The 12,925-nt window shown below is 41.4% G+C and overlaps 1 protein-coding gene across 1 annotated transcript in view; it reads right to left on the bottom strand.

The window, feature by feature from the left end:
- The window catches only part of LOC137268232 (G-protein coupled receptor dmsr-1-like), a 159,839-nt gene extending 149,887 nt beyond the window's left edge, over positions 1-9,952 (bottom strand). The window contains exon 1 of the mRNA XM_067802770.1: positions 9,521-9,952. The gene's annotated coding sequence lies outside the window, so the exon portion shown is untranslated. The remainder of the gene's footprint in view (positions 1-9,520) is intronic.
- Between the last annotated feature and the right edge of the window lie 2,973 nt (positions 9,953-12,925).

The following is a 12,925-nucleotide window of genomic DNA, read 5'->3' as shown; positions in this document are numbered from 1 at the left end:
CATTGATAGAGTGTTAACTGACATTCTCAGACATCCCTGGCATGGTCATTGATGGAGTGTTAACTGATCCTCTCAGACATCCCTGGCATGGACATCGATAGAGTGTTGACTGATCCTCTCAGACATCCCTGGCATGGACATTGATAGAGTGTTGACTGATCCTCTCAGACATCCCTGGCATGGACATTGATTGAGTGTTCACTGATCCTCTCAGACAAACCTGGCATGGTCATTGATAGAGTGTTAACTGATCCTCTCAGACAAACCTGGCATGGTCATTGATAGAGTGTTTACTGATCCTCTCAGACATCCCTGGCATGGACATCGATAGAGTGTTAACTGATCCTCTCAGACAAACCTGGCATGGTCATTGATAGAGTGTTGACTGATCCTCTCAGACAAACCTGGCATGGTCATTGATAGAGTGTTAACTGATCCTCTCAGACATCCCTGGCATGGACATCGATAGAGTGTTAACTGATCCTCTCAGACATCCCTGGCATGGACATCGATAGAGTGTTAACTGATCCTCTCAGACAAACCTGGCATGGTCATTGATAGAGTGTTAACTGATCCTCTCAGACATCCCTGGCATGGACATTGATAGAGTGTTGACTGATCCTCTCAGACAAACCTGGCATGGTCATTGATAGAGTGTTAACTGATCCTCTCAGACATCCCTGGCATGGACATTGATAGAGTGTTGACTGATCCTCTCAGACAAACCTGGCATGGTCATTGATAGAGTGTTAACTGATCCTCTCAGACATCCCTGGCATGGACATTGATAGAGTGTTAACTGATCCTCTCAGACATCCCTGGCATGGACATCGATAGAGTGTTAACTGATCCTCTCAGACGTCCCTGGCATGGACATTTATTGAGTGTTCACTGATCCTCTCAGACACCCCTGAAACCAAAATGAGCTTTAAACTACCACAAAGCTTTGTAGACACCTTTCCAGTTTTGTCAAGTATAAAGATCAATCAGACAGATTGAAGTTTTGGAACTATAACACTGAAGCATCACAAGCATCAGTGGCGGATCAGATCAGATCGGCGATATGTCATACTTTTTACGCACACCAAATACACACTCATGATTGTTTAAACTTTATACAGCTATCACCATCGACCTTCCCATTACACTTTCACGACATTATATGATATTTCTGATGACGGAGACGATGACGATGAGTGAGTGAGTGAGTGAGTAGGTTGAATTTTATCAATATTCCAGCCATATCACGGCGGGGAACATCGGAAATGGGCTTCACGCATTGTGCACATGTATGAAATCGAACAAGGGTTTTCAGCGTGACGAGCGAACGCATTAACCACTAGAGTACCCCTATGGCTGACCTGGGTTAGTGGTTACCCATGTCAATACTCCTTCGGGAGTTTTCATCCCCAGCGTCTGCGAGGCGCTAAACAACCCACTGTACGTGATAACAATGTGTTTGCAAAAGTGTTTTTCATAAATCAAAATATTCCCTGAGACTCAGGCAGCGTTTCATAAACAAGATCAAGGCGTGATAAACGTGTTGATTTCCATGGCAACCAACCGTCATCAGCGGGAACGCGCAGCACAAAACATATTTAATTATAAGGAATAGCATGTATACTTGTAACATGAACATTTGCTTATCATAGAACAATACATTCCGATAACTGTAAATACTCAAAACGATTTGTCTGAAATTATTAGTAAATACAGCCCCTGTAAAACATGTCCGTTTTGTTAATATTGTAAACAATACTTCAACGTGTAGCCCTTGCCATGTTACATGTGAGCTAGATAGAATGGCACATACATAAGACTGGATGTGTTTGTGAAAGATACAATATCAGTGTTCTTTACCATCCACCCCTGACCTTTGAACTCTAGCACATCATACAGCTGGAACAATGTTGAAATAAATATATCTTCCTGAAATAGTCACAATTGTACGATCGACGTAGAAAACATTTGTGATGGATGTGGAGCCGCCTCAGTTTGTATTTGTATGTTTAAATCTCTGTCCATTATTTTGTCAAAAGTACGCAGTACATCACTGTTTTGGTTTAAGTACTGGTGACAAAGCCTCATGTAGTTGGAATTAATGTCAGTCTAGTCCAGGTTTCGATGTAAATACAAACACAAGCCAACAAAACACACTAGCTATTTACTTAGAAATATGTCTTTAAAAAACCTTACAAACGATATTTAAAATACGCCAGAGTGTGTTTGATGTTTGATCCCGTATGAAACGTGATGTGTATTTAAGTCGTTGGATATGGCCTTATATATACGCCACTGTCTGTTCAGTTTTTACACTATTGTAAACGGTGATTATTAGTCCTGTATACGTCACAAATATGTCAATGTCTGATCAGTATCAATACTACTAAACATGCACCACACGAACGTCGGTATATGTATAATGTCTAAACAACTTAGATTGCATATGACATTCGTCTCTGTTTCATCAATGTTTAGAGCACGGAACAAGGTATAAACTTAGGTCAACGTCTGTTCCAAGTTTAAACCACTGTACATGGTGTAACAAATTGTGCCAGTGCCTTTTTGAACCACTGTACACGGTGGAAAGATAGGTCAACGTTTGTTTAAACCACATCCCAGAGCATGTTCAGTGTCCGGTGAATCCGGTATAAACTTTAACATAGGTCAGTGTCTGTTGAATATTGAAACTCCTGGATGTGGTATAAAGCATACGTGAAGGTCTGTTGTATGTTAAAACTACTACACGGTATAAAACACCCCAGTGTCTGTTGAATATTGAAACTCCTGGATGTGGTATAAAGCATACGTGAAGGTCTGTTGTATGTTAAAACTACTATTCGGTATAAAGCATACCAGTGTTTGTTGAATGTTTAAACCACTGGATGTGGTACAGGCATGCTTCAGTGTCTGTTGTCAGAACCACTCTCTACGGTATACACATACGCCGCTGCCTGTTGAATGTTTTACACAAGGTTGGAGTGATTAGAAATGCATGTTAACCAACCACCAAAAAACAAACAACATCACATGTGTCTGGACAGTTATGAGAAACTCAGATCATTCCTGGATGCTCCCGTTGTGACAGTGCTGAAAGCGTCATAAAATCCCGCTGACTCACTGTCTTCAGTTTGAAACAGTGAGGCGATCTTGCCTATTCATATCTCTCCAAACAGCACGAGTAGACTCTGAGGAGTGAGCACTTATCTCGTCCATGTTTCATTATCTACAACATAACGGCGTATGTTGAGAATCAGCGAGAATTATAGTCAGTACATCTCCACAGGGGACCAGGGCCCACAAGATATAGCACCGATACCACGTCTCAGCTCTGGAGTCAGTGCCTAGCGTTCCGCTAGCTGTGATACTACCGTCCGTCGACCCAAGTGGTTTACTGTCGAGTGTATTGATATCGGCAAATGAAGTTGGACTTTTTACATCAGACACTGTGGGTGATGGAGTAGACGGCAAACTGCAGATTTCTTTGAACCGTTTGCACACCGTATAAGAGAAGTTCATTTAGAATGCTATAAATAATTTGATTGCTTTTTAAGCATTTTGTTCAAGTGTTGATCTGAAGAAAACAAATTGACACTATTCGTGAAAGACATCTTACTGATTAAACTGACAAGGTCAGCTATCTTTTTCCAACTTTCAAGGAGGCTGACATTTTGAATAATGTATCTTAAGATTAAAAGATATGACTGTTCGTCGCGTAATGCAACTAAAATGTAAATGTACATTTGGTGCACCATTTCCTCAACGTTAGCGAAGAAACCTGTCGGCACTTGCACTTCAGTATTACATTCACCGTAACACGTCCGGCATTATATCGACTTCCTATCAACAAATATTGTTGTCAAACTGGTATTTTGTTAATGGGAAGTACTTCTCAGAAGTCAGAGTTAACGGAATGCATTTCAGATTGTATGTTTGTGATGTGATGGTATATATAACAGTCATCTATGTAACGCTGGCATTCGGTAAGATATGTACTAAAACAGTCGCATGTGTCGTATTACACAGACACCGTCGTAGTAACAACAACACTCAAACATATCTGTCATAGCGGTGACACACTGACACACGTGTAGCAACAGTAGCTGTGGGTGACTTTTGTAGTGACAGTAACACACATACTGACGATCTACAACCAGTACACCAACACCAACACCAACACCACCACCACCATATATATATATATACATATATATACCACCAGTCACTGGGGAGCCGCATTCCTCGCTGGACCCCTGGGGAGTTTGAAAACAAATAACATACATGTTTAATCCTTTTTTTTTACACAAAAAAGAAAATTGTTTTACCATATTCCAGGTTTGGCAAGTTCTATATATGTAAATTTAATGGCACAGCGGAGAAGATTACATGCATATTAAAGGAAGATTACAAAAATAGATATTTGTAATTGTAAAATTTTGTTCCTATTATTGATGAGAATGTGTTCAATTTCACATAAGGGAATACAAATAACGCTTGTTATGTTGACAGCCGAGCATGTACCACTTTCTACAGACAACATGGAGTCGGTGAACACAATCCGAAAGACACCCAGCGAAACAAAAACACAATACATATTGCTATTTAGGATATATTTATGTATTTGATAAAGTTACTGTGTTTATGGAAACAAGACACTAAATCCCCTCATTACAAAATCAGCTATAATAGTGCGTGTTCACTGCGCTAAAAACCTTGTTTTTAATCGTCAAATTGCTCAGTAAAATGCTGATTTAACTCCTAGGATTAATGCTATGGCACTACTCAGCTAGCCGGCCTTCTGGCCATTTGGAAAACACAAGTAAGCCGTCCCCAGTTCTTGTTATGCTACATCAGAATTCAAAGCCAGGCTAATACCTGCATCCATAACTTCAATGAACGTCACTTGCAGCGCTGAGTTATTGGTGTTTCAGCTCTATATTTGTCCTTCCCGTGAAGATCCGGGATAGAAAAGATCTTCAGCAACCCATGCATGCCACAAACGGTGACTATGTTTGTCGTCAGAGGCGACTAACGGTGGTCAGACACAGTGACCAGGTTGACATACGTCATTGGTCCCCGTTTGAACGAAGGTCATGCTGCTGATCACAGGATTGTCTGGTCGAGACTTGATTATTTTCAGACCGCCGCCATATATAGCTGGAATACGGCTGATGTCTCACTCACTCACTCACTCTATTTCTCCACTGCTCTAACCTTGCATGAATCACTGACATGTGCTTCAGTATTAGCAGAATTACGCGGAGTTGTGTTATCAGTTTGCGGGACGTTTATGTCTTCTACGACTTACATTTGAGTTATTTGTTTTCTAGAAATGTTCGAGTATGTCGTGTCCGAGAAGACGTTCTTAAACGGATTTATTATGCACCGGTGCCATAAATAATTGAAATACTACGTGATTCCAATTCCACTACGACCAGCGAGTCCCCACCAGCGGATGAACATGCAGGTGAGGTCAAAATACTAGGCTGACTGTGGACTGATGTAAACACGCACGAACGAGCGCGCATATACCTACACACGCGCGCGCGCGCGCGCACGCGCACACACACGCATGCATACATAATACAACCCCTCTACCAGAGTATCCAAGCATTATAAAAGTACACTACTTACAATAAATGAGTCACCAACTATACATTGTAGTCATCCCCCAAAACAAACAGTTCATCATTACCCCAGATACCTTATCCCTGGTGGAACCCATTTTCTGCTGGATGAACAGAGGCATCTTTTAACAAACTGACTTGCCTAAAGTACGACATTCATTGCAATTGATACAGGGTCATATACCAACCTCCATACGTCTTACACACGATGGTGTTACTAAGTTAGTACTCCCAAGCCCTGGACACGCCTGAGAAAGTATTAATTAACCTGTGTGTATCAAACAACAGTCTCCATGTGCAGATGCGAGGCATAAAATATTTGGAAAGTGCACGTCCACACGGTGTCTGCGTGAGTGAAACAGTCAGTATGAGTCTACGCCGCTTTTAGCAATATTCCAACAATATCACGGCGGGGGACACCAGGAATCTGCTTCATACTTTGTACTCATATCAGGTATCGAACCATGGTCTTCGGCTTGACGAGCGAACGCTTACACCACTAGGCTACAGCACCGCCCACATGGAGTCGATGTATCAATAAAAGACAGGCGTCTGTGAATAGTTTGTTGTATGTTTGCTTGTTTGTTTGTTTGTTTGTTTGTTCAACGGCGCACTCAGCAGTGTTCCACCTGTTTGAAATCGGTCCGTAAGTAATAAACTCTGGCCCAGAAAATCGTTTGATTAAAGTCACGTGTAACAATCTACATACAAGTCTAACGAGGATCTTTATTACCCTATACAAATTGTAAACATGCAGAAAACAATACACACATATCGACGTTTTAACATCAGTTATATTCACGATTTAATCTTCCCATATTGAGAAGAACGAAACTAAAAAAAATAAATAAACTGGTGTTATTTTCACACAGTGGACCCAGGTGCGGGGCCCAGGTAAATGTTATAAAAACAACTCATAGTTGCGACACATTATCATTCCAACATCACTCGTTGACGATCGCAACATCCACAACAACTATTAGTCAAAGGGAGATGACTCTATTGTCATTACGTGCATGTGTCTTTTGATCATGTTCCTCGTGTGTCGGGACACCAGGTCATGACGTCATGGGTTAAGCTAGGACGTTTTAACCCGTTTCCGCCCCTGCATTTCATTCAGTATGGTACATTTCCGTACAGAATGTATAAATCGCACAGCACATGTCAAATCGGAACAATCGATTCCTTTAAGTGTATCTCCCTGTACACGAGATTAAGGAGAGGCCATGAACACTCGTACAGTGTCCGTGTATATATTAGGTGTAGTCTGCAACAGTAGCAAGGATGGGGGGAGGGTGGTGGTGGTGGTGACATTGTGACATGGCTCGGGTACTGTAAAGCGGAACTGTCACGGATGACTGACTTGTCAAGGTGGCTGGGTATTTTGTCGTGATGTTATAAAGGTGGCTGGGCATTCTTTGATGACGTTGTAGAGGTGGCGCGGTACACTGTGGTGACGTTGTAGAGGTGGCTCGGTACACTGTGGTGACGTTGTAGAGGTGGCGCGGTACACTGTGGTGACGTTGTAGAGGTGGCTTCGTACTCTGTGGTGACGTTGTAGAGGTGGCTCGGTACACTGTGGTGACCCTGTAGAGGTGGCGCGGTACTCTGTGGTGACGTTGTAGAGGTGGCTCGGTACACTGTGGTGACGTTGTAGAGGTGGCTCGGTACACTGTGGTGACGTTGTAGAGGTGGCTCGGTACACTGTGGTGGCCCTGTAGAGGTGGCTCGGTACACTGTGGTGACGTTGTAGAAGTGGCTCGGTACACTGTGGTGACGTTGTAGAGATGGCGCGGTACTCTGTGGTGACGTTGTAGAGGTAGCGCGGTACACTGTGGTGACGTTGTAGAGGTGGCTTCGTACTCTGTGGTGACGTTGTAGAGGTGGCTTGGTACTGTGTGGTGACGTTGTAGAGGTGGCTTGGTACTGTGTGGTGACGTTGTAGAGGTGGCGCGGTACTGTGTGGTGACGTTGTAGAGGTGGCGCGGTACTGTGTGGTGACGTTGTAGAGGTGGCTTAGTACTGTGTGGTGACGTTGTAGAGGTGGCTTAGTACTGTGTGGTGACGTTGTAGAGGTGGCTTGGTACTGTGTGGTGACGTTGTAGAGGTGGCTTGGTACTCTGTGGTGACGTTGTAGAAGTGGCGCGGTACTGTGTGGTGACGTTGTAGAGGTGGCTTAGTACACTGTGATGACTTTGTCAAGGTGGTTGGGTATTCTGAGATGGCGTTTGTAGAGGTGAGTTGGTACTCTGCGATGACGCTGTCAAGGTCGCTGGGTACACTGTGATGGCGTAGTAGAGGTGACCTCTTTACTCTGTGATAACGTTGTCCTGGTAACCGGGTAGGCTACCATGTCGTGTTGAGTGTGATCATGGTCATGGTGTCACTGTTACTTCTAACCCACGCTGTGAGAACACAGCTACGGTCCGGTTAACAAAGATACCATCAGATTGATCGAGGAACCCGTACTCCAAGAATGTTTAACGTATAAAGCTCTATAATTACTCCTTTACCCTTGGGCCAAATCTTTCGATATTAATAATTGATTTATTCCATCGCTCTTGATTTCCTCGTGTGGAAACTATTCGATGTTGTTTACAACATGTGTGAAGGATTTCCTCCATATGTTTGACAGATAACCATTCCGAGGACAATCCCTGGTCATGCGGATCTATAAATGTTGTGTCGATTTTTTCAATAGTTACACAAGCTGGAACAAAACCAACACCACGACATGTTTGATTTGGATCGATTACAGCATTAACAGAAACTTGGTACACGGAGTTAAATAGCATTATATCTCACATTAGATCATATAAACTTGTCAATCAATTAAACAGTTGTCCTTGGAGAATCAGTTTATTGGATTAGGGTATTGATAATTTCTTTAAACAACAATCTGACAAGTAGTCAAGTTTATGTGGTCATGAAACATCCGAATGTACAGTCATATTGTAAAGGAGGTTGTAAATAAACCGCTGTGTCACAGATAATTAAAGCATCACGCGTGACTGACAAGACACATCAGATTGGCTCCCCTGAGACTAATATCAACGGAACAGTGGACGTAACGTTTCCAATCTCAGCTGATCAAACGCTTAGCGCTAGGCAATAAACGCACAGAATCCACAAAATCACGTATATATTGACATATTACCACATGTTGTTATTTAATCAGTGTCCGAGCAGAGTCAATCCATGTAGATTCATGTAGACAGTCTATGTAAATACCGACCATTATTTGTTTGTTAAAATGTTTTGCTTGTATTTGTTTTCATTTGGCAATGTAAGTGGCCAATGTAGGTTTTCATACACCAATTTCACAGCTGTTTCACAATATAAGACCAGTCTCAAAGCTGTTTCACAGCTGTTTCACAGTATAAGACCAGTCTCAAAGCTGTTTCACAGTATAAGACCAGTCTCAAAGCTGTTTCACAGTATAAGGCCAGTGGCAAAACGGTTTCACAGTATAAGACCAGTTTCAAAGCTGTTTCACAGTATGACACCAGTGGCAAAACGGTTTCACAGTATGAGACCAGTGGCAAAACGGTTTCACAGAATAAGACCAATGGCAAAGGTGTTTCATAGTATAAGGTTTATCATGACTAAAGAAATCTCCTGTGAGTGCAATCATGACATGCTTTTAAGTTAATAAAGTACGAAGAAAAAATGTCCTTTGATGTATATTTTGAGCGCAAACAGAGATTATCATAGTTTTTATTTTGTGCCATTATCTGTCAGTTTCAGACAATTATCAGCATCAATGATATTATTTCCTTTCGTTAAAACTGTTCCAGTGACAATGTTTAAATAGACATAGTTACTTTAACAAACATTTCTAGTGTGTTCTAAAGCATGCTCAGTACGACCTCACATCACAATGATCAACATACCTCGACTAATCTGATTACTTCCGTCCGTCCTGTCCTCAATGTCAGAACAAGAATAAGTCCAGACGAAAAGCTGCCAGCCCTGAAACACAGCTCCAAGACAGAAGGCTGGAAATCTCAGGATTTCAGACGTTGCAAAGAGTTAGCAAATCAAAGTCCTTCTTGTCAAAAGAAGCTGTTCTCAGAAGTCCAAAGTAATGGTGAATGTATGCTTTTGTAGGCAGGCGTCGCGAAGCAAGCCTCTGTTAAGTGAATTCAGGGCCCTCAATACCCGATGGTCTACAGGAAATGATCGGCTAACTTCGAAAAAATGATGGGGCTAAGCTGTGTGTTGTCTGCGACCATGCAAGTAATCTCACTGACTGTTCCATACTCTGTCACCGAACTAGGAAAATACCGTGGCCAATGGGGAAGGGAGTCTAGGAAGCTAGGCTGACCAATGGTGAAATACCAGGCGTTGTTCAAGAAGCTTCTATGAAGGCAGAGACACCACGCGCCAAGTATCTTGCCAGCTATCCTGCTGTACTAGTCATCCTCAGTGGAGATTTTCAATTATGATCACTCCCAATCACGACTCCTGGTTATGTGCCCGTCCTTTGCACTTCCCCTAAATCAATTGGTTAATTCTGACAGATTGTTTTGTTCAAGTTGCACAGTAAGGTGCGGAGCAAGGGAAATTAGTGCGTCTCAGCTCCCTCGTTCTCATATTGATGGTTGAGAATAGGAGAACACCGACTTGTAAATGTCACACACGACGAGTAATACTTCAAACACTTCACGATCAACAGCTCCGACTGGAAATGGAGGTTCCGCATTCCTATCTGGATGTTAATTTGTCGTAAATGTCATAACCATTACTTCCAGACACACGTGAAACAACCATAAAGCTTTCAACCATCTCGAATTTTTATATTTATATCTGTTGATGATTCTTTCCATTTAACAGTGGCAGGTATTAGGCAACGTAGGAAGACAACCTTGATCTGGAGGTTCAAGTCAAAACTAATTATACTCGTTATGAATAGGGACGAAACCAGTTAAGGCTCGTACTTCAAAGCGAATGTTTACATGCTGCCAGGGCCATCAATGGACGTGTTGTATTATTGAATCGTTTGATGTTAAAATCAACGCCATGGAGGAAATAGTCCTTCATTAGTTTACACAAACTAGGGTTAACATTTTTCCTTTTTCACTGAAATGTCTCACATAGTTGATGAAGTCTGCAGTAACACCACATAAATCTCAACTAAAGGATGTTTTAGTCCCGCGGTGTTATTGCAGAGTAAGTGATTCACTGCAGTGTGAAGAGAGATACTTATCTTTAACAGATTTCCGCACTCCAGTCCCCACCATTTTTATACCGCTTAAGACGTAATTTTGGAGGATTAAATAAAACTTTATCAACATACCTCTTTATCTACATGGAGTTTTTTCAGAATTGTTCATTTGAAACTGGTATATTTAGGCTAGGAATATAAACAATTTCACTGTACGAGTTTCGGTTATTTTGCAATTATGATGGTTTATGAAGTTAAGGAAGAATTGGAAACCAGCCGATTTCTTTCATACAATCTGCACGATACACTGCACGATTTGCACAAGTTTCAAGCATCACGCCCCGCCTACTCCATAAACAACATGTTAAACGTTCCAAAGTTAGTTAAAGCAATGTTCGTTTCAGTTTGTTTATTTGCTTGTTGCTAACATCGCACTCAGCAATATTCCAGCTGTATGGCCGCTGATTGTAAAATATTCAGTCTGGATCAGACAATCCAGTGATTGGCATAATGAGCATCGATTTACTACGATGCTCGATGTTTTCCGTTAGTCGCCTCTTATGACAAGCTTGGCTTGCCCAGGCATGGTCATCATCTGAACCTTGTCTATAAACGCTAAATAAGTCTTTAGTATCACCTTTTGTCCAGTGTTACGAACTCATCGTTAGTCTGGCTTCCAACAATCAATTATATATATATATATATATATATATATATATATATATATATATATATATATATATATATATATATATATATATATATATATATATATATATATATATATATATATATACACACGCAATACAGTTTTTGTCTTTAGTATCATATTTCGCGACGTATATAAACACATTATAAGTCAGATTCATATCTCCATATCTTGAAATACAATACTGGTCATCAAAATCCTATGGCCGTTGGGCCTATGATCTTAATACAGCGTATTTATCTTCCATAATCGGCCAGGTATATGATTAAAATATTTGCGTTTAGTACCACCTCCCGCTGGGCCTTCTAGTCTTCAGTATCATATCCACCAGGACCAGGCAATGTTCAACATTTACAGGGGGAACGCGGGATTCTGTGGTGCTGCAAACTATTGACTCATACCTGTAAGAGCCTACTAACACGAAGACCTGTCCACAAGATCAAACATCTATTAACACAAGCTTACAAAATTACACCTCTTTGGGAGGTGATGCAAACTGAATCGCTCTACTATATCATACCTCTTAGAGTCCACTAACACGAGATCAGTGCACATGTTCAAGATTACAGAAGTCTGCGCAAGATTGCAAAATTATACCTGTTTGGATATAAGCACAGAAGCGATATCGGTCTTCATGGCCAGACCTGATACAGGGCAATCGTTTTCTTCAGCATCGTCCATCCCCATGTGCTCCCGACACGGAGGGTGATGGTGCTGAAACTAAATTGTTGATAATCATGAACATCTTGGAGTAAACCTTACCCGCAACGGACAATGAACTGGTCACATTCAAAACATGTTACAAACGGTTTCAAATATGGTTACCTCTTTGCCACGATGAAATAGTTGGTAGGGTACGCTTAATACGATCTATACCATGTTCATTCGGCCCTCACTTAAATACGCATGTAACGTTTGGGACGGGTGTACTCCCGAACAAGTAAATAAGTTAGGACAGATTCAATTACAAGCAGCGAGAGCTGTTACTGGTTTACATCACGGCAATTTCTCTACTTCGAAACTGGATGGGAAACATTTCAAGATCGTCGTAGAAAACGATGACTATGTTTGATGAATAAAATTGAACATTATGTGGTTCCTCCATATCCAAAGGAACTGCTTCCCTTGAATGTCGGTTCTGAATCAAAATATCGTCTACGCAGATTTCCAACTATATCGATTCCTATTCCAAGACGTTTACATTCAAAAGAATCCTTCTTTCCAACTACAATCTACATCTTGGAACAATTTACCAACCACCGCCCGTAATTCAGAAAGTGTTTCAACTATTAAATCGTCTATCACTGATAAACATGTGTATGCTCCTCAGCATTATTAACGTAGTGAAAGAAAATTTAATATCAACTGGGCTGAAACTGATCCCATTTGTGTATGTGGTGATTTTTTATTGAGGACTCGTAT

The sequence above is a fragment of the Haliotis asinina genome, chromosome 16 (assembly GCF_037392515.1).
Source record: "Haliotis asinina isolate JCU_RB_2024 chromosome 16, JCU_Hal_asi_v2, whole genome shotgun sequence".
NCBI classification, from domain to species: domain Eukaryota; kingdom Metazoa; phylum Mollusca; class Gastropoda; order Lepetellida; family Haliotidae; genus Haliotis; species Haliotis asinina.
This window is presented reverse-complemented; position numbering and strand designations above follow the sequence as displayed.